Genomic DNA, 22,877 nt, shown 5'->3' with positions numbered 1-22,877 from the left:
TTCTACCAAAGAAAACCACAGGGCTTTGTGGGCGCCAGGAGTTAAAATCAACTTGACGGCACATTTTACTTCTACGTTACGTACTGCCTATCACAATGACAGGCGTTTTGCTAGTATCTGATAATCTCGATCCACTGATGCTATATGTTATTATTAAATCTTTCTGTACAGTCTTTCCACTACTTTTATACACTAATACATCCACTGTAAGCCAGCTGATGCGGAAGGAGGGTTCATCTCCTCTAGCACAGGGTGGATTTAGGCGGCTTCTGTCTGAAGTCCAAAACCTGTTTTGCAGCCATTGGCATCTGACTGGGAACCATTCCAAAACCTGCATGAACTCTGTAAGCCCCATATAAAGACTAAAAAGAAAAGGCATTTAATATAGTAGGTTTGGTTGAATCCTCCCTACCCACGGCCTTACTCGACAAATACCCTTCCAAAAGGAGATGATCTATGGCATGCCTGATGTAGTACTCTGGTTCAGTCTTAGTCATTATGTTGTACAAATCAGACTCCATAGCTCTCTTGGTGTTTTACTTGAAGTTCTACAGCTTCCTGATTGCAACGGTTCACAGGAGTACAGGAGAGCCCTAAATTTCCTCCTAACATCCCCACACCTCAGTTTCTGCCAAACCCAAGTTCCTTCTTTGTCCAAATTGAATGCTTACAATCAAATCCTTCTTTCTGCAACTTTCACTTGGTCAACCTGTGACTTTCTATCTTCTCAATTTTATCTGAAATACTAAAAAAAAAAAATTATTTGTTCAGAGGCTGTATTATTAAACATCTCTTGCTAACGGAGCAATGAGGCACCTTTTAAAGTGGTGACTCTCTTATATTTAGCAGCAGGGCAAGAGCAACTGGCCCTACCCAATCCCAGCTCAGTGTTTTTCCAGTGAATGTACTAGTGTCTTGTGGGGCAAGGAATCATCTTATTTTCTTTCTTTCTTTCTTTAAATGTAAACCACTTTGTGAACATGTTTGTTGAAAATGGTATCTACAAATTCATAACAACAACAGGTGGGTGTGCCTGCAGGAGAGTGAGTGTGAGTGTGAGTCTGTGTGTGTGTGTGTGTGTGAGAGAGAGAGAGAGAGAGAGATTATTATTTTTTAAATTTCTATTTATTTATTTATTTATTTATCTATCTATCTACATTTATATCCTGCTCTTCCTCCAAGGAGCCCAGAGCAGTGTACTACATACTTAGGTTTCTCCTCGCAACAGCCCTGTGAAGTAGGTTAGGCTGAGAGAGAAGTGACTGGCCCAGAGTCACCCAGCTAGTATCATGGCTGAATGGGGATTTGAACTCGGATCTCTCCAGTCCTAGTCCAGCACTCTAACCACTACACCATGCTGGAGGAGAGCTGGTTTTGTGGTAGCAAGTTTGATGTCCCCTTAGTTAAGCAGGGTCCGCCCTGGTTACATATGAATGGGAGACTAGATGTGTGAGAACTGTACAAGATTCTCTTCAGGGGATGGAGCCACTCTGGGAAGAGCAGAAGGTTCCAAGTTCCCTCCCTGGCTTCTCCAAGATCGGGCTGAGAGAGACTCCTGCCTGCAACCTTGGAGAAGCCGCTGCCAGTCTGTGTACAATAGTGAGCTAGATGGACCAATGTTCTGACTCAGTATATGGCAGATTCCTCTGTGTGTGTGTGTGTGTGTGAGAGAGAGAGAGAGAGAGAGAGAGAGAGAGAGAGAGAGAGAGAGATTTGCTTCAGGCAGCAAAATGCCTTAGACACCCCCACCATGTGACTCTTTTGTATCTAGGTTCTGAATCAAGGCGAGCCCTCTGCCTATGACTGCTGCTTGGAAAAGAGGATAGGTCTCCTGAGGCGTTTCCATACAGGGCTAGTGTGTGCATTCACACACCGGCCAGACGTACCCCAAAGTCCATTTGAGATCTTTGGAAGCCCCTCCCCCCCAATCGGGCTTTGTCTTCCAAATTCTAGCTTGTCTCAATGTATTTTCGGGTTTTTAACATCCTAGTTTTAAGCAAGTTTTTCTTAGAACACCACTGCAAGTGCCAGGAGGGAGAGGTACTGACTAGGTATTTATATAATCATTAACATGACAAGAGGAAAGCACTCTTTCGGAATGCAAATAGAACTGCCTTGCTTAGATGCTAAGAGTGGGAAAACCAGTTTTCAGGGAGCAAACTCTTTGAAAGTTATAGTTACAAAACCATTGCATATGCTCAGATTGGCTTTTTGAAGCAGTATTGGTCTGCTTGCTTAAGGTTTTTGCTGGTTAAAAAAGAGGTTTTAAAACTGATGTAAAACACACCACGCATATGTTGGAAAAAAAGGGAAGAAATCTGGTAGTGTATACAAATGCTCCCAGTCTAGAACATGAGGTTTTGAAGGCAACATTGTGTCCCTCCCCATGGAGCTCCCAAACACACACACATTCTCTCTCTTCCCGCCCCCGCCCCCCATTGACTAGAAGGAAAACACAGAGGCATGCAATGTGAACTTGCACAAAAAACCCCCAAAAAACCGAGAGCAGAGGGGAGGGGCTGCTACCCTCATGCCATGAGTGTAATTCAAAGTGGCTTCACTCAGCATTTACCCCGAGAGCTGGAAGCTCTGTGTGGGAAAGTTCCTGGACTTTACTGAGAATTCGAATTTGTCCCCCGCCCCCCAATGCAAAAAGTTGATTAAAAACAACAACTATGGCCACAAATGGGGCTAGGCTCTAACACACACAAAAAACCAACCTGGATTTTGTGTGAAGTGCTTCCCAATATCTCACACAGACTTTGGCACAAATCTGGCCAATGTGCGAATGCATACCCTCCTTTCTGAGCTAAAAGCCAAATCTAGAAATGCTCCTGTACCTTTAATAGATACACAGAAAAGGGCATTTCAGCAGGTGCAGCTTTTCTTTCGCTTGCATAACAAGCTGCTCCTACTGAAATCCCCTCTTCTGTGCATCTATTAAAGAGACCTGTCCTCTTTTTCACATGGTAGCCATACCTCTGCCAGTCAAAAACACTGATGGGAGATGATTGTGTGAGGCTGTTCATTTAGCAGTTCTTGATATCATGAGCCCTATGAACCTAATAATTGTTTCTGCATTCCCTCCCACCCCCGGAGACAAAAGACTGATGAGGTCCACTTTTAAAAGGTTTATTCTACAGGGCACACAGACTATTATTTGATTACACTGAACTAAATTGAAAATTCTTTATGATACATTTTTAAACACAATGGTGTTGAAGTGTTATTGCTTTAGGACATACAATAACTACCTTAAGACTAGAGATTAATCATCTTCTGTTGTTTCCTGTGGTAATGTTTCAACAGAAGCCCAGAGACAGATAAGTGTTTGGGATAATATGTTAACATGGATTTTGATTAAGAGCCAAATTAGACCTGATGATCAACCCATGTTGTGTGTTATCTAGTAAAAAGCAGTCTTGGAGACTGTAGTAGGGAGTGGGAAGAAATGAAAAAGGGAAAGATTAACCAGCTACTCCCCATGCTGTTCTTCCACTCCTGATTTCAGCCAAGGCTGTTTAAAAAAAAAAAAAAAAAGCTTGGGAAAGTATGTGTTCATTTAATGTGTTAGTTTTTTTCCTTTTGTGCTTGCATCCTTTATTATAACCCTCGACTTGGTCATTTATTTATTTATTGTTAAATTTATATACCACCTTTCATTAAAACAATCCCAAGGCAGTTTACAGCAAAATTTAAAAACAAGATTATAAAAAAGACACCATTAAAATATTAAGCTAAAAATATAAATCCTATCTGATTAAAAATTTAAAAACACAAGCATAAAAACAGTACAAAATACAAAGAGCAGCAGCAGAGACAATAATACAAAAGCCTGGGTAAAAAGCCAGGATTTAACATGCCTTCTAAAAGCTGTGATGGAGACATCTTGCTTATTTTCTTGTACTCATACCTATTTAAAAACAACAACAACTTTATTTTTGTTGTATTTTATCAGTGCACATGGTTATGTGCGAAGACATAGTCTAATATTTCCAGGGCTATTACAAGGCATTTTAATTTTGTGGACTTTAAAAAAATTAGACACTAGCCCACATGATGTGCAGTGTTACGGCTTCCCTGCTAACTTGGCAAAGAGGCACCTTTTAATGTGGTGATTCTCTTTATTTAGCAGGGGGAGAGTAACTGGCCCTATCCACCCCCAGCACAGAATCCCTCCAGTGACTGTTGCTGGTGTCTATCTTATGTTTCTTCTTAGATTGTGAGCCCTTTGGAGACAGGGATCCATCTTATCATCTATATATTTAATTCTCTTAGCCGGCATGCGTGTCCTGGATTTGGCGGCAGAACTCTTGCGACATATTGCGAGAGTTCCGGTCTTGGGGGCAAGAGTTGTGAGCAAGACAAAATGGCAGCAGCTGCAGGCCGCCACCGGCCTGCCGCCCTGGGTGAGGAGGAGGCAGCCTCGGCTGGCCGCTGGGAGGCGAAGGTGGCGGTGGGACAGCCTGGCCTAGGCAGGCCATCCCGGTTAAGGAGGAGGCGGCGGCCTCGGCTGGCCACTGGGAAGCGGTGGTGGCGGGACGGCCTGGTCTGGCCAGGTCGTCCCGAGTAAGGAGATGGCAGCGGCCTTGGCTGGCTGCTGGGAGGTGACAGCGGGGGTAACGAGGCGGTGGTGGCCTTGGCTGGCCGCTGGGAGGCGGAGGTGGAGAGATGAGCCAGGCCAGCCTGTCCCAGGTGAGGAGGAGGTGACGGTGAGGAGGAGGTGACGGTGAGGAGGAGGCGACGGCGGCCCAGCCTGGCCGCCAGGAGCAGGAGGAGAGCATTCAGGGGAGAGGAGGAGAGCCGGCAAGAGGGCAAGGGGGTGGGGAAGCAAGTGGGGCAGCCTGCAGCGAGAGTGGGGCAGCAGGGGAGTGGAGGGGGAAAGAGAGGGAGGAGGAGGCGGGGCAGGAGGGGAGGGGGGCAAGAGAGAGTGGGACTGGGACAGGATGCGGGGGGAACAGCCGGCCCCAAAGAGCGCACAGATGCTCTGTGTGGGTCAGCTAGTTTATTTATTATTTCTCTGTGTAAACCACCCTGAGATATTTTTGGAAAGGTGGTATAGAAATAGAATAAGTAAATAAATAACAAATTAATAAATAACACTGTTCTCCAGGGCTGCTGCAGACTCCTAAAACAGCCCCAACTCTGTTAGGAATGGGTGGTTATGCTTCACTTGTCTGGAACTGCCCTGGGATACGTCCCTACCATGGCAGGGAAGCCCATGGCTCCATATGAGACTCCTAAACATCTTTCTTCACTTCTCCAGACAGACAGACAGTAGTTTGGAGGAGAAAGTACAGGGTGGGAAGAATCTTCTTTCCTTTGGTTAAGATCTCACATTTTGTCCTAGCCCCTTCCCCGCTGAATAATATTCTGGACATGGAAACCCTAGAGCACAGTAGTAATAAAACTAGGCACAGACTTCCAGATTTTTAAAATGGGATATTTGAAGTTATCTTCAACTTTAAGTCTGTAGTGCATTGGTTTTCAGACTGTGGGTGGCTTCTCATGATCACCTAAGTGGGAACTGGGGGTTCCTGCAGCATGTGCATGTCCAGTGGGCCCTTTGTCCAAACTTGCCAACATTCCTGGTTACTGAGTTCTACCAAGAATCTCTAACCAACCACAAATCTAGATTTGAAGTTGGGCAGAGATTCTTGGTCAAAGCTCAGGCAGAAGTTGGTAACTGGGTGTATTTGTGAGTCTGAATGATACGCCTGCTGAGAGCAGGTGTGTGACAGAACCTCCAGTAGGGATGTGCACAAAACTGGTTTTGCTGGTTCAGCTAGAATTCAAACTGACCTGGCCTGGTTTTGGTTTTGGTAGAACCAGACCCACTCCGGTTCTGCCACTGGACCAGTCTGAACCAATTTGCAGACTGGCTCGGTGGTCTATAGTAAAGGGGAATCTGGTGAGGATTCACCTTTACCAGTAAAGGAGCAGGGGGGCTTCCCAAAGTCTAGAGGGGGCAGAAGAAGAGTCAGTTAGTACTTACAAGTACTATCAGCGGTGGCTGCAGTCATGCAAATGGCCTCTGCGCATGTGCAGAGGTCACTAAAATGGTCTCCATGCATGTGCGGAGGCCCAAACTGGGCCGAGGAGACTAGTGGTGGTAGGGTGCAGCCGCTGCTGCTCCCACCACCACCGATAGTACTTGTAAATATTAACTGACTCCCCTCTTGCCCCCTCTACACTTAGGTAAAACCCCCTACTATCTATCTATCTATCTATCTATCTATCTATCTATCTATCTATCTATCTATCTAACACATTTGTAGACCACCCAAAATGCAAGTCTCTGAGTGGTTTACAACAAAACAATAAAAACAAACAAAAAGGTTAAAACATTACAACCATTTAAAATTTAAAATGTTAAAACTATTAAAAACACAATTAAAACAATATCTAATTAAAAGCCTGGGTGAACAAATGAGTCTTGACTGCCTTTTAAAAAGTTGTCAGAGATGAGGAGGCTCTTATTTCAGCAGGGAGTGTGTTCCAAAGCCTCGGGACAGCAATGGAGAAGGCCCGTCCGAGAGTAGCCACCAGAAGAGCCGGTGGCAACTGCAGACGAACCTCTCCAGATGATCTCAGTGGGCGGTGTGGTTCATAGCAAAGAAGACATTCTCTTAAATACCCAGGGCCCAGGCTGTTTAGGACTTTATAGGTTATATCCCAAACCTTGTATTTTACCCAGAAACTGATAGGAGTGATATGGTCTCTCCGAGATGACCCAGAGACCAATCTGGCCACCGCATTCTGGACCAACTGCAGTTTCCGGACTACGTACAAAGGCAGCCCCACATAGAGCGCATTGCAGTAATCAAGTCTGGAGGTGACCAGCAGATGTACTACTGTTCTGAGGTCATTTAGCTCAAGAAACGGACGCAGCTGATGTATCAGCTGAAGCTGATAAAAGGCACCTCTGGCCACTGCCTCAACCTGGGACACCAGGGAGAGGTTTGTGTCCAGAAGCACCCCCAGACTGCGTACCTGTTCCTTCCGGGGGAGCATGACCCCATCCAAAACTGACAGATCAAAATTATTTCCTGAGTTACAACCCCGCACAATAAGTACCTCTGTCTTTTCTGGATTCAGCCTCCACTGGTTTTTATCTCTCATCCAGCCCTTCACTGCCTCCAGGCAGGCGTTTAGGGAAATATGCCTTCTCCTGATGATGATGACATGGAGAAAAAGATTTGGATGTCATCAGTATTTCCTCACCAGATTCCCCTTTACCAGTAGACTACCAAACCAGTGCTTTACTGCTGCCACCAAGTAGACTTTTATATTTTCTCTGGCTGAGTCTACTAAAAAATAAAGAGAGCCAGCGTGGTGTAGTGGTTAGAGTGCTGGACTAGGACCGGGGAGACCTGAGTTCAAATCCCCATTCAGCCATGATACTAGCTGGGTGACTCTGGGCCAGTCACGTCTCTCTCAGCCTAACCTACTTCACAGGGTTGTTGTGGAAGAGAAACTCAAGTATGTAATGCACCGCTCTGGGCTCCTTGGAGGAAGAGTGGGATATAAATGTAATAATAATAATAATAATAATAATAATAATAATAATTAATAACAAATATGTTAGTTAGTTAAATAAATGCTTTCTAAACCTCTGTTTCATTCAAAGTTAGATAGTGGGGAAAAGGCTTCTAAGCAAGAGGTGGGGGAAATGGACAGAAGCTACAAATTGTTCAAAAAGATTGTTCAAAAAGGTTTTACTCTAAAACACTGCAATTCAAAACTGTCGTTCTTTTGGGAAATTTAGTACAAAGAAACAGTAACCATAGGAGCATAAAGAGCCAGTGCGGTGTAGTGGTTAGAGTGCTGGACTAGGACCGGGGAGACCCAAGTTCAAATCCCCATTCAGCCATGAAACTAGCTGGGTGACTCTGGGCCAGTCACTTCTCTCTCAACCTAACCTACTTCACAGAGTTGTTGTGGAAGAGAAACTCAAGTATGTAGTACACCGCTCTGGGCTCCTTGGAGGAAAAGTGGGATATAAATGTAATAATAATAATAATAATAATAATAATAATGAGTTTTCAGCTTAACTCTCCCAGTGATTTCTCACTACTCTTAATTTCAGCAGCTCCAAGACTCCAACTACTTTGAACTTACTTCAACTAACTCTCTGCTGCAGGCAAGCCTCCTTTTATTATCTTTCCCACCTCCAAATTTGTCTAAACAATCCAATCAGGACAACTAGAGTTTCCTCCATTATTTTAAAACATACCCAATCAAATCAAACTCCTTTCCCCTACAGAGGTTAACCAGTAAAACTCTTTTTCCTCTCAAACTAACTATAGAACATGAGCTTTGAATTTTTTTTTTACCCCTGTGCAGCTTTTTAACACAGAACATAGGGAGCAAGCAAATACATGTGCAGTATAGAAATTTGTAGCACAAAAAGAGGAGGTTCAGGCTTCATTGCTTCACAGATACCTTACTTGGAATATGTATAAAGATAGTTGCATGAGTCTGTCTGCAGTACTGTTTCATCTCTTCTCTCTCTCTCTTTTTTTGGTCATGCTAACGACCTCAATTGTGTTTATTGCTAAGTAAGTTAGATTCATGGTATTAAGAAAGGTTTGCTCTGTTCTGGTTTTTAAAAGGTGGGGAGAAAAGCAGGCAAGAAGGTAAGGTATTTGAGTAACCGAGAGTGGAGGGAGAAAAAAGAACATTCCCGGTTTAACCCTTTAAATGCAGAATTTCTATATAGCAATTCCAAGCAAAGTTATCAGCTACCAACCTCAAACACACCCAGATTTTACAAGTTAAGAGAAACCAAACACTGCTAGCCTGCCATTTTGGCCTCTAGTTGAAAAACCAGTACCCCAAACGATGTACAAAATGACTAAGCTTAAAACAGTAGCGCCTCCTAATGGTGCAGTGGGGAAATAACTTGCCTAGGGAGCAACAGGTTGCCGGTTCGAATCCCCACTGGTATGTTTCCCAGACGATGGGAAACATCTATATCAGGCAGCAGCGATATAGGAAGATGCTGAAAGGCATCATCTCATACTGTGCAGGAGATGGCAATGGTAAACCCCTCCTGTACAGAGGCGTATCTAGGGAAAATAGCGCCTAGGGCAAGCACTGAAATTGCGCCCCCTGTCCAAACATCTGACACCCATCTTTCAGATAACTTTACCATAATATCAGCTCAAAAATACAAGTCAGGCTCGTTAATCTTTTAATATTTCAAAAACTATTTAGAAGTGGACTTAGCCAGACCAAAAAATGCTGGAAAACTAAAAATTTCAGTATGCTGGGGCTCATGAAATACCCAAATACTATGTGGAGGTGTACCTGGAAAACTAAACAGAAGTGTCTGTCTAATTCTCTACTATGCATTGTAACATCACCATTACATAAGTTTTAAAAATAAATGGAGAATTTTACTTTCCCCAGATACTCTGTAAATAATTAAAGGATATGCAGAGTAAACTGTGTCACTGCTTGGAATATATTCTAGTCTTTCAGAAAGACAGTTAAAATGAGAGAAAGAGAGCAAGAAATTCCCAGTGGGCCTTAATACTAAGGATTTCACACTGATTCAAAGACAAACTCACCATTAATAGCCATATTATTAAGACATCACATTTAACTCACTTATAACAAGAAGCAAAGTAAGAGCAAATGAATACAATCCTAGCTCATAAGCATCAGCTCAGTATTCACAAGCCCCGATTCTCTGTACATAGTGCCAATCTGAATATGTGTACTGTGTCTTATATTATATTAATTTTTAATTTTTTTTTTACCTGGTGCCCCTTTGGGGGGCTTCCTAAAGGCTGGGTGTTTTTTGTTTTTTGTTTTGCAAAGGTTCCCCCTCACCCCACTGGCCTCTAGGGCCTCGCAGGGACCATTTGAGCATGTGTGGTGGCCATTTTTAAAAATAATCTTTTTTTAAAAAGGCCACTGAAAACAAAATGGCCACCGTGCCATTTTGAGTTTTTGCTGCTTACAAATGTACCAAAGCACAGGAGATGTAGCATCTATTTCCACAGTGGGTCTTAATGGATGCACAATTGTCTGCTTCTCAGAAACACAAAGCAAAATTACCTGAATGAGGAAACCTGAAGGTACACCACCTTTGCCTTTAGTTTTTCTTTCCAGAAGCTCAAATAGCCTCTGGAAGGCCTGGCATGACCTAGGGCCTCACAGAGGCCATTTGAGCATGCACGGTGGCCATTTTGTTTTTGGCAGCCATTTTTATTTTATTTTTTAATTTTGCAAAATGGCACCCCCCTTCAAGTGGCGCCTGGGGCACATGCCCTGCCTGCCCTACCCCTAGATACGCCCCTGCTCCTGTATTCTACCAAAGAAAAACCACAGGGCTCTGTGGTCGCCAGGAGTCGACACCAACTCGATGGCACACTTTACTTTTAAAACAGTAGCGGCTCATCCCAATGAGTGGCTGGTTCCCAGCAGTATCATAGCACTTCTCTCTCCCATCCCGCCCTCCCCCAGCATTCATAAGAGCCATGCTGCCTGCAGGCTGGCTATTCATCCGGTAGAGCTGTTCAAGCTGGCAAGCCAGCCCAAGTAGTTCTACCTGATGAAGAGCCAGCCTGTAGGCAGCACAGCTCTCCTTAATGCCAGGGCAGGGCAGGGCAGGATGGGGGAGAGAGGCACAACAAAGCTGCCAGGAACTAAAGGCACCTGCACTTCATTTGGTGCCCTCCTTGGTTCATTAGGACAAGCTGCTACTGGCTCAGAGAAAAACTGCAGCCTAACAAGAATAACTGATAACAAGGTGACTCATTTCCAATTCAGGAGGTTTGTAACATGCTGAATAACAGTATACAAAAGGGATTGGCTTCAGAAGTAATGTTTACAAAACCTTTCTCTGGGACCAACTTTGGCTTTGATTTTGCGCTCGTTGACTAATGATCCGTCCAATTAAAAGTGATCATTGAGATATTTTTGTGCACCAAAGCAGTGTCATCCCATCAAATGATCTGTAATTCATTTCATGTGCTGTGGGCACAGTGTTGCTGAGTTTATTTTAAGGCACTACCTGCGCCACTAGCCCCAGTTCCTAGGTTTTCTTAACATGACTCAGAGTTTAAAGGATCTGTTCCAAAACAAAATAGGCTGGAAAGAAAAACTAAAAGCAGAGGTGGGGTACCTTCAGGTTTCCTCATTCAGGTAATTTTGCTTTGTGTTTCTGAGAAGCAGACAATTGTGCATCCATTAAGACCCACTGTGGAAATAGATGCTACATCTCCTGTGCTTTGGTACATTTGTATGCAGCAAAAACTGGGTATTTGCAGATGTACCAAACACAGGAGGCATGAGCAGGGGTGTAGCTAGGGGAGGGAGCGTTCGCCCCTCTCCCGGTGGCCCCTCGGAGTGAGGGAGATAATCAAGAAAATAGGGAGGGGTGGATCTGGGGACCCCGCTTCTTTGAACCCATCACTCAGTTATAGCTACACCCCTGAACATGAGCTTGGTTTCCTGCTCCCACATTTGGAAGGCCAATGGCACTGCCAGACGTGCTAAGCAGTGAATCAAATGCTGAATCTGTCAATTATTTTCCCTCTCTGTGCCCTCTGGAGGGATGTACTCTTTTCGTTAGTGCAGCATAGCATGCATATATGTATGTAAATAGTTGTTCCTCATGTTATTTTTTTTAGGTGGTGGTGGTGGTGGGGAACTTTAATACAACCAGCATTGTCAATTGAAAGACTGTTAGGGAAATGGAAAGAGGAAATGATCCCCTTATGTCACAGGAAGCCAGCCAATCAGCACTGTGCACAGTTAGTTTGGGCTGCAACAGAAAGAACAGGTTTCCTCTCAGCTTGATTGCTATGAGAAGTCTGTATACCTGAGCAAAATATGGTGGTGGCACCAGGGGCATAGATATAACTGAACCAGGCGGGACAGTTTTCCTGGGCCCCTGGGGGTGGGCGGGCAGGGGTGCTGGTTGTGTGACAGCTTGCTCTTCCCTCCCCACTTCCTTAACTGCCCCAGAGGTCAGGGGCCCATCTTCACTTCTTGTCTCAGGGCCCACTCCAACCTTGCTACACCCCTGGCTGGCATACATACTGCTCCATTCCTTGGGTTGCCAGTTTAAGACTCACTGCAGGTTTGAGTCCAGATATATTCCCCCCTACATCTTAATATCAACCACAAACTGAACAATTGTTCATTGTTTCTGTCAGTCACCATTTTTACAGTATTTAGGATCCAATAAATTAAGCCCATTTACAAAGTTTGTCACAAAGGATATGGCATGAATGTAGGATTATTATTAATATTGTTTTATTTGAGAAGGCAGCATGATTAAATGCTAAACTAAACTAGGGCTAAAAAAAGTAGGTGTTGCTGGCCCCAGTTCCTCATGTTCTCTGATTCATAAAGCCACCCTGCAGTAGAGATTCAAGAAGAGAACCATAAATAGCTCACATTTAAAAATATAACTACTAACACCAAAATAGAGAGAACACAAAACTGATTAAAACTGTCACTGAAGCATATGGCTTTGTACATTTTTGACAAAGATAGTGGTACTCTGAATCAATCTGAATCTTAGCAAGAAAAGTGCTTCCTACAGAGATTTTGTGCCCCTGTACTCTGTTCTGCAAAGGGGAGACTGGGTTTCCTCCATGCACAGACTTAAGCATGAAAGACTGAAGCATGGGATGGAGAGCTGGTCTTGGGATAGCACATATAAATTGCCCTTTTTGCTAAGCAGAGTTTGCCTTGGATTACATTTGGATGGGTGACTACTTGTGAGCACTGTTCCTCTTACAGGTGGAAGTGTATCTCAGTGGTAGAGACTATGCTTTGAATGCAGACGAGCCTAGGTTCAATACCTGGCATCTCCAGTTAGCCCGAAATCTTTAAGATGCTGCTGCCAGTTGGTGTAGATCAGGCCTGCTCAACTTAGCCCCCTCAGCTGTTTTTGGACGACAACTCCCATAATCCCCAGCCACAGTGGACAATAGCCAGGGATTACTGGAATTGTAGGCTAACATTGGGAGGAGGGCTTAAGTTGAGCAGCCCTGGCATACACAATACCAAGCTACATCATGGACCAGTGGTCTGATTCAGTATAAGGCAGCTACCAATATTCCTGTGAATCTGCTCTAAATATTAAGCAAACAAACCACTGAAAAGATCTACCTTTCTGAGGCGGGGAAATACAGCTGTAGTTAATATAAAGGATGGGTTAGGAATTGGATACAAAGAAGGATGAAAGGTAAGAGAAAATGTGAATTTACACTGATCTTTTCGCAAGATCAATGTCATACAACAACAAAAAAGTAAAAAGAGAGTGCTATATAAAAGTAGCATTGTCTGCTTGCAGATTTATTAAAAAAAAACCCAACACTTTGTTTCTCTGTTTTGAATGTGGACGCAATGATAACACTGTGGCCTCTTGTTTAAAACATGAGAAGTGACGCTAGAGTACACAATGAAAGACAATCAGTCTTTAGCTGTGCTTAAATATTCTGGACCTGGAACAAAATGTGCTAATACATCTCAAAACAAATCGGCCTAGTTTCTATAAACACTGACTGGTTGTAACAGGTGGGATTTCTCTTTAGTTCTATGAATGCCCACTTATTGAAAAGCAAGAATGCAGGGATTTGCTGCTTTAGCAGTCAAATAAGCAACATTTGTGATCCTCAAAATATTAGATCTTTGGAATCCCCATACATGAGGGTAAATGGCAAGGGAAATTATCTTTTATTAGCCTACTTTCCTTAATGAAAGTAAGCTTATGAGATCACCCGGCATTGTGTTTGTTGTGTTGTGTTGTGTGTCCCCCTATCAAGTTGGCAGTGCCTGGACCAATATGAACCAAATTAGGTACAGTTGCAGGGACACATAAGGACACCTCAGTGTCATAGTTTGTGATGATGTCATCCACCCAGATTCAAGATGGCAGATGTGTAAATGTTTGAGGCACAAGTGGGCTAACTTGTGGACTACCAGGGCTGCTCAACTTTGGCCGTCCTGCAGATGTTGGCCTACAATTCCCATAATCCCTGGCTATTGGCAACTATGGCTGGGGATTATGAGAGTTGTAGTTCAAAAATAGCTGGGAGCCCAAGTTGAGCAGGCCTGCTAACCGATTTGAACCAAATTTGGTACAATTTTTATTTTATTTTTTATTTATTAAACATTTTTATACTGCCCAAAACGTACGTCTCTGGGCAGTTTACAACAGAATAAAAACAAAGTAAAACATTCATTAAGACAAAAATGGAGGGGGAACACACAAATTACAACAATTTAAAAATTGTAAAATAATATTTTAAAACAGCATAAAAACCAGCCTGGGTGAAGAAATGTGTTTTAAAAGACTTTTAAAAAGCTGTCAGAGATGGGGAGGCTCTTATTTCACTAGGGAGCGCATTCCATTGTAGTGAGTGACACATAGGGACAGCTCAACGGTGTAGTTTGTGATTATGTCATCCACCCTGATTGAAGATGGTGGACATGTGAATGTTTAAGGCTGAAATGGGCTAACTTGTGAGGATGGTAACTATCAATTAAGATTACAGTGAAAGGAAAGAAGACAAATTCATTATTACCAGAACAACTTGCTGCTGCTGCTGCTTCTTATTTGTACTTCCTCCCTCACTGCTTAGGAACATAGGAATCTGCCTTATACCAAGTCAGACCATTGGTCCATCTAACTCAGTATTTTCTATATTGACAGGCAGCGTCTTCTTCAAGGTTTCAGGCAGGGGTCCTTTCCAGCCCTACCTGTGGATGCCAGGGACTGAACCATCTGGGACCTTATGCATGCAGAACAGATGTTCTAACACTCAGCTGCGGCCCCATTCCCAAAATAGACCCTGCAGACCAGAAGCCTATCAACACACCAGGGCATAGGAAACTGCCTTATCCTGAGTCAGACCATTGGTTCTTCTAGTTCAGCATTGTCTCCATTGACTGGCAACTACTCTCTAAGGTTTAAGACAGGAGTCTCACTTTTGCACACAAACTCCTTTGTAATTAGGCCGTACTCACACAATCCACCCGCTCTTTCTTCTTGGTAGACATATAGATCAGATGAAGCCCATTCATAAAGGCATTTATGTGCCCACACCCCAATTCATCCTAAAAGCTCTGTTTCTGGCAAGCAAGGGCGCGTGAGCCTGAGGATTGTTCTCACTCCACTGTGTGTAAACATATAGGGCCAAAATGTGAAAATGACCAGACACATTCACACTTCGTCTAGTGCAAATATTTGCCTATGACTCACATAATGCCTGACTATTGGTCACTGTGACTGAGGATTATGGGAGTTGTAGACCAAAAACAGCTGGAGGGATGAAGTTGTGCCACCCTGATTTAGTTAGCTTTATACCTTGATTCTCAGTATATCTTCCTAGAAAGTTAGCCCTGTTTTAGAACTTGAAAATGTGCTTAAGACTGAGGTCACAGAAATGTTAGTTCAGAAATCCTTTAGAGTTAGATAATGGAGGAGATATTCTACTTTTCATGTTTATACCTATTTATATCTCTGATATTATACTTATTTACCTTGAAATGCAGATGTTCCTACTTTTAAATATCTTGATTATAGCTTATTCAGCATAACTGAAAACAGGCAGAAAACAAAAGTCAGAGGAGAAGATCCTGACGTTCTTACTGGGAAGCATAACCGTTCTTGTTTTTCTCTCTCTCCAAAACAACTCAGGTATTATTATTTAAAAACAACGGTCCTACTAGCTTTCTTTGGTGTTTTCTAAATGTTAGCACAGATGGAAGGGAGGAGCAAACATATAGTCACTGCAATCTACTATGGTCTATCAAATACCAATTAAGTTTTCCAATAATGTAATAGGAAAGAAATACATTCAGCAAGGGCTTGCATAGATTCTTGTTTAGCAGTGATGTCATTGCAAATTCAGAAGTGCGGGCGCTCTCCATGACAGCCCCCATGGCCATGCCCACAGCCGACCCCAACAGCTAAAGTAACTGAGATTTACCGGCACTCCGTCCCTGCACGTCCCCCCTCAACTATACCCCCATTGTTTAGTCACGGAAATTAGAATTCACAAGAATATTTGCCCCAAACCTAGTGTAAGATTGTGCATAGTTAAATAATATTAATAATAGAGGCTGCATGTGGCATTGCTGCAGGCTCTAGGGAGATGAAGGTATGAAGGGACCTGAAATGTGGTTCTGAAAGCCTAGGGCAGGCCACCATCTATATATGCATACCAGCTTTGTGGGCATTGGAAGAGATTTTAAAAGCCCAACCAAAGGATGGTGCTATTCTGAGAAGCTTATCCAGCAGCATTTGTCATATAAAAATAGATAGGTTGAGCAGTCATGAAAGGATGTAGCTCTGTATCAGGCCCTCCTGCAGATGCTGGACGACAGCTCCTATAATCTCTGATGATTGGCCACTGTGGCTGCTGAGGATGATAGAAGTTGTAGTCTAAAAACAAAACTGGAAGGCTGAGGTTGTGCAGCCCTGCTCTGTATTTTGGGATAGAAAGCAAACGGCAGTACCAGACTACCACTTTAGGAACCTTTGTTTTAAAAGATTCTTTAGCCCTCCATTCTTCCAACTAGAAAACCTATATTTATTTATTTATTTAGACGCAATGAATATATACACCTTTCAGCCTGTCATGTATATTTGGCTTAAGGAAGGTGCTCTGCTCATCTTGGTAGTGCTGTACAAAGCTTTGGTCCAATCTGGGTCCATTCAGAAGACTGGAACATCTTCTTATTGAGAAAAGGCTGCAGTGTTTGGGGCTTTCAGTTAGATAAAAATGGTGATTATGTGTGCAACATGATCAGGGGTTTATAAAATTATGCATGATCTGGAGGAAGTGGATAGAAAGAATGTTTTCCCCTCTCTCACAGTGTTAGAACCAGAGGACCTCCCAGACAATGGACTGGCAGGAGATTCAGAACTAAGGAAGTACTTCTTCATACAAGGTTTCATTCTCTTATGACACGGATTCCCAAACTTGGGACCCCAGATGTTGAACTTTGCCATCTTGGGATGTGGCTGGTATGGTGGGAGTTGTAGTCCAATAATATCTGGAGATATCTAACTAACATTTGTTGTTTATTTCAGTATTTATACTCCATGTTCACGACACTCAAAATGGCTATCAAGGACTACTAGTGATGGCGCTATGCTTCCTTCAGGTCCAGAAGCAAAATGCCTCCAAATATCACTTGGTGTGATGTAACAGTGGAATAGGGCTACAAGTCCCGTTTCTGGGCTTCCTAGAAGCATCTGATTGGCAACTGGGAGAAACAGGGTGTTAGACTAGACTGACTTTTGGTCTCATCCGGCAGACCCCTTCTTATGCTCTTAACTAACATTTGTTGTTTGTTTCAGTATTTATACTCCATCATGACACCCAAAATGGCTTACAATCCAGAAGAAAAACATACAGTTCACAAATAAAGTCATCACATTTTTGCAATAAAACAGTAATAAGAAAGCCAGCTAGGAATGCTATTTTGAAAAACAACATAGCAATTGAAACAGAATGAGTCAGTTTGCAGGAAAAGCTTTCCGTGTCAAAGTGTCAAACATTTGTTGTATCTAGCACATCAGTCATTACAGAAGAAAAGCATTCTGGAAATCTTTCTGGAAATTACAGAAGAAAAGCTTTCTGGAAATCTAGGCTGCAGCAAAAAGACAGGTTTCCACTTGGCAATGGAAAACCAGCAGTTAGGGGGAGCCACTGATTTGGACCTTTTCCGACTAATGTCCTTTCCCCATTAATAAATCAACCTACAGTACAGTATATGGCAAAGCCTGAATGTTGGCTCTAGCAATACAAAAAATAAGCGGTTTCTATAGGTGAGACCTAAGTGAGAGAAGCACCTAGAAATCTGGGCCGCATTCCTTGAACTGTATGGATCTTAGTGGCACACATGGATGTCTTCAGGACTTTTTCCAGGGGTGGGGGTGCAAAGTTGCAATCCATTTCCTATATCCATTTACCTGGGAGTAAGCCCCATTGAATTAAGTGGAACTGGCTCAGCCCAGAGGGGGGCAACGAGCTCCCTCCAGACACCCATGGTAGCACCTCCCATGATTGCATCAGTCCCTCTTTCCTTGCTCATCTCCACCCCACACACCACCCTGATTTGCAGTTTGTCTGTTGGTGTCAGTTTTGTAAGTACCTGCAACTAATGGGCTGTCTGTAAGTTTAGTACAGGGAATGAGAGAAGGTAGATGGGACGATCAAGAAATCTGAGCGGAAAAGGTTTATATCCGTATAAATACATTATAGGAAAAGGCTTTTGTGACTAGACAAAGTTTTCAAAATTGTTGTTAAAACCTAATAATTTAAGTACTACCACCACCTGACTATGGGAAACACCTATATTGGGCAGTGGCGATATAGGAAGATGCTGAAAGGCGTCATCTCATATTGTGCGGGAGATGGCAATGGTAAACCCCTCCTGTATTCTACCAAAGACAACCACAGGGCTCTGTGATCCCCTGGAGTCGACACCGACTCAGCGGCACACTTTACCTTTACACCAAACAGGGAGATGTTGAGTTCCAGAGAATGGCAATTCCCTCTGTCCCAGAGTTGGCCACCCTGAGGCTTTCCAGCTGTTGTTGGACTTGCAATCGAGGCTGGGGATGATGGAAGTTGCAGTCCAACAACAGCTGGAGAGCTTCAGGTTGGCCACCCCAGCTCTATTCAGACTCTCCACTTTGTACTTACTTTTGGCTCCCCGCCCCCCGCCATTCATCAGTTTGGAGAGCTCCGTTCAGAGCTTATCACAGTCTGCTTCTGATGTCCTCATTCTGAATAACTTGTTGTCGGCCACAAACTAGATTACCACTTTATGGTTCATCCTGACTCCAGCGTATTTAGTATTTGTCCCTATATACATCTTTGAGGGAGTGCACTGTTTACTTCAATTTATTTGAGAAATGATTGACTCCTATCTTCTACTTGCTGTTTCTTTTTAAAAACAGTTTACCAGTCCTGGAAAGGACCTGCCTGCCCATGTACTTACTACTTGTTCGCATTTGTATATTGCCCTCATCCTAGGATGCTAGGCATTGAACAACAAATTAGAACAGCAAATAAAACTATAACAAAATTCCATTTAAAATACACTAAAAATCAACAAACAGCTACAACCACCAGGGAAACACAGGGGGGCTTCTTTTTAACCAAAGGCCTGAGTAAAAAGGGAAATCTTCAGTCTTCTCCAAAAGACTGATGGCTATGTGGATCTCTTCTAAGAATGAGTTCCACAGCCTGGGGCAACTACTGAGAAGGCCCTGTCCCATGTGTTCAACAAACAAGCTTCAGTGAACATCGGTACATGGAGCAGTGCTCTCCCAGCCAATTTAGTCAGGTAGGCAAATTCAACTGAAAGCAGGAGATGCTTAAGATATCTGGGGACCAAGTTAGTTAGGGCTTTAAAGGTAATATCCATCCTGAAATTGTGTCCATGAATGGATTGGCAGCCAATGGAGTGCCTTCAAAATAGGTGTAATATGAGCAATGTGGGCTTTATACTAGAGCCATTCCAAACATACTCTTAGGGAGCTGTATGGACAGAAATCCATTTCCAATGTTGCACATGAGATTTTATTTTATTGCTGGTTGTAGGAAAACTTCCGTTTTTGCACAATGGAAAAGCAATTTCTGGGACAAAATCTGGGAGCAGCTCATTACTGACATAATCACTTTGCAGACTCAGGATGTAGCATACCATTTTTGGAACAATGGTTTCTGTTTTTGTCCTTTACTGAAAATAAATTAAACTAGCTGATCTGGCACAGAGCATCTGCACCCCTAGTTCTCCCTGTCTCTCCCCCCATCTTCTTTTCATCTTCAGCCCCAGTCTGCTCTCCCCCTCCCAGTCAATTTCTCTCACTGCCCTCTGATGGCGCTTTCCCTTACCGCCTGCCTGCTGGCCTGGCTGCCACATTCCCTCACTGCCTGCTGGCTGGCCAGCCGGCCCCTTTCTCTCACCACTCGCTGACTGGCCTGGCCACCTCTTTCCTTCCCTGCCCTCTGGCTGCCTGCCCCCGCCGCTATCTGGCAGCAGCTCACTAACTCTCACAAGAGCTGCCACACATGGGATTAGCAACAGGTACGTTTGAGAGAGAGAGAGAGAGAGAGAGAGAGAGAAACAAACAAACAAACAAACACAAACACACACACACACGAGCTTAATCCATGCAGAGCATCTGCGTTCTAGTACTTGATTGCCCCCCTCACCTCAGAGATCTCTCCACCCTCACCTGAGCCGCACTCCTGCACCTCCTCCTCCATCCCCTGACTTCATCCCCCTCACCCCTCTTGGTCGCGGCTGCAGCATTGCTGGTGCTGTTGGCCGAGTAGCAGACCCCTATCCCAGAGACCTCCCCACCCTCTCCTGCTCCTCCCCACAGGAGCAGGAGCAGCAGTTGGCTGGGCCATTCTTCGCTGCTGCCACCACAAGGCCACTTGTTCCCCTCAGGCCGCTGCCAGGCCTGGGCTCATCTCTTGCCTGCCTGCCTCCCTCCGCCAATGGCCCAAACAGCAGCAGTGGTTGACTGGGCCCTTTCTTGCTGCTGCCGCCATGGCCGCTCATTCCACTCAGGCCACTGACAGGCTCGGGCCCATCCCTCGCCCTTCCTTCTTTCTCTAGTCCCCTCCCTTTCTCTCTCCACACACTTTCCCCCTCTCTGTCTGTCTTCTCCTCCCTTCTTTTTTATTTCTCTTTCTCTGTCCCTTCCTGAGTTAACAGATCTTGTTCATCTTGTTTCCTCATCTAATTCACACAATGGCAGCCTCCTTCTCCTCAAGGGGCTCCTTCTTCTCTCACAACCTCTCTCTTCGCAGACCCCTGCCCACTATCTTTTTAGATATATAGATTCTTCTCCTCTGCAATCAAGAACATCTTCCGACAGTAACAGTTGCATTCCAACTGACTTTAACCATCACAGGCTTCTCCTCCCTATCTGCATATGGAATCCCCACTGCCCAATCAGGTGCTTTTGCTCACGAACTTTTGTGAGAGCTGCTGTCACACATGAGATTAGCCACGGGTATGCCTTAGATAATTAAATATATAGATATAGATTTTGAACAAAATTCTTCAATTACTGGACAGATATAAGAACTAACCCTTGTTCTTTACAAAGTACGACACTGATTCTGGCATACATCAACAAATTTATGTTCAGTTATCACGAGGAAATACTCCTCCCATTCTACACTTTTTTCTCCCTTGTTATTAATCAGGATGCAATCTGTAACTGTATGCTATCTTTCCAGTCAGCTGAGGTTTGGTATCTTGACTTTTTTTTATCTGGCTGAGTTCTTTTAATATCTGAAAAAAGAACAAATAAAGTTTTTTTTTAAAAAGTGTTGCATTGGCTACTTTCCAATTCTCCAACTAGGAAGCCAGTTCTAGAGGAGTTACATATTTCAGTCAAAAGATCACCATGGCTTATTTGCATTATCTCTTTTTTGTTTAACACCCAGGTTAATTCCATCTGTCCCCCAGTTTCTGGTTACTTTTTAATTTGTCAGTTCTGAAGCTTCATCCTTTATCATCTCTGTTTGCTGTAGCATCTTAGGACAGTGCCCCACCACCACACACACAAGTGGTTCAGGGGTGGGTATTTGCAGGTCTTTTGCAACAACGTTTGGTACAAATAATTCATTTTGCTTCTCTGCCATTGCTCTGTTTTCTTTAAGTCTCAGCAACATTATTTTTCCATGAGGCCAGACAACCTTTGCAGGTGCTTCCTAAGAAGTGCTTATCAATTACTCCTCTTCCTGCACATGATGACTCAGTTCTAAAGTTCCTTTGTCTAATTTGAAATGTAACCAAAAAGTGTTTGGATTGGCATAGAACCATCTCATCCATGAGGCCAATGGAATTAAGAAATTTCACCTCTTAATGGAGGGTGTGGTTTACCTTTGAAGGAATTCATGCCCAGGCTTTCACACAGACAAGATTGTCTTGCTATCTAAACCTGTGAATAACTCTGCTCTGCCTACAATAGATTAATAAACTCTTTGGATTATAATTGCAATAAAAGTGCATTGCCCTATTCTGTAGCCTTCAACCTGGAAGCTAATGCCATTTAGTAGCTGCCATGCTATTCAGAAGTGTAGCTATAATTGAAAAGGGAGGGGGGAGACAAATGTCCCTGGGCCCTTGAGGAAGAGTGGGGAGCCTACCAAATACTTTGCTCTTCATTCTCCCTCTCCTGACTCTCCAAAGACAAAGGTGGGGGCAGGAGACCATCTCCACTTTCTCCCAAAGGGCCCACTCCAACCTTGCTGCACCCCAGATGCTATGTTTGTGTTCACTAGCTTATATGCCCAATTTTACATTATAATTTTTCTAAATGGTTCTTTTTGTTTTGATTAATTTTACTTTGTAGATTCAAAAGCAGCTTAAGCTCTTATAAATTTGCTTGGCTCCTATAATAGAAGGCTGGATGGTAACCCCTGCTAACTGGGCAAAGAGGCACCTTTTACCGTGGTGATTCTCTTTATTTAGCAGGGGGAGAGTAACTGGCCCTATCGACCCCCAGCACAGGACCTCCAGTGACTGTTGCTGGTGTCTATCTTATGTTTCGTTTTAGAATGTGAGACCTTTGGGGACAGGGAGCCATCTTATTTATTTGTTTCTCTTTGTAAACCGCCCTGAGCTATTTTTGGAAGGGTGGTGTAGAAATTGAAATAATAATAATAATAATAATAATAATAATAATAATAATAATAATAATAATAATATAAGGGACAGTGAAGAAGATGCACTTCAAATGGTCAGGAACGTGAAACTATTCAACACCAATGAAACAAAACAGGCCTACGAGAAAGAACAAGTCAAGAACCGAGCAGAAAAATGGAGAAATAAGCCCCTGCATGGTCAATATTTACACAATA

At 43.5% G+C, this 22,877-nt stretch overlaps 1 long non-coding RNA gene across 3 annotated transcripts in view; it reads right to left on the bottom strand.

Annotated features, from left to right (window-relative positions):
• The window catches only part of LOC128351066 (uncharacterized), an 86,480-nt gene that overhangs the window by 49,209 nt on the left and 14,394 nt on the right, over window positions 1–22,877 (bottom strand). Inside the window, exons 2-4 of one of the 3 annotated variants that reach the window (XR_008319576.1) lie at window positions 21,099–21,303; window positions 7,078–7,171; window positions 672–745 (exon numbers count right to left, since the gene is read on the bottom strand). This is a non-coding gene — a long non-coding RNA (uncharacterized LOC128351066). Of the gene's footprint in view, window positions 1–671; window positions 746–3,342; window positions 3,914–7,077; window positions 7,172–21,098; window positions 21,304–22,877 lie in introns of those variants that run through there. The other 2 variants (XR_008319578.1, XR_008319577.1) reach the window with 2 other exon arrangements.

Source organism: Hemicordylus capensis, chromosome 1 (assembly GCF_027244095.1).
Source record: "Hemicordylus capensis ecotype Gifberg chromosome 1, rHemCap1.1.pri, whole genome shotgun sequence".
Classification (NCBI taxonomy): Eukaryota; Metazoa; Chordata; class Lepidosauria; order Squamata; family Cordylidae; genus Hemicordylus; species Hemicordylus capensis.
This window is presented reverse-complemented; position numbering and strand designations above follow the sequence as displayed.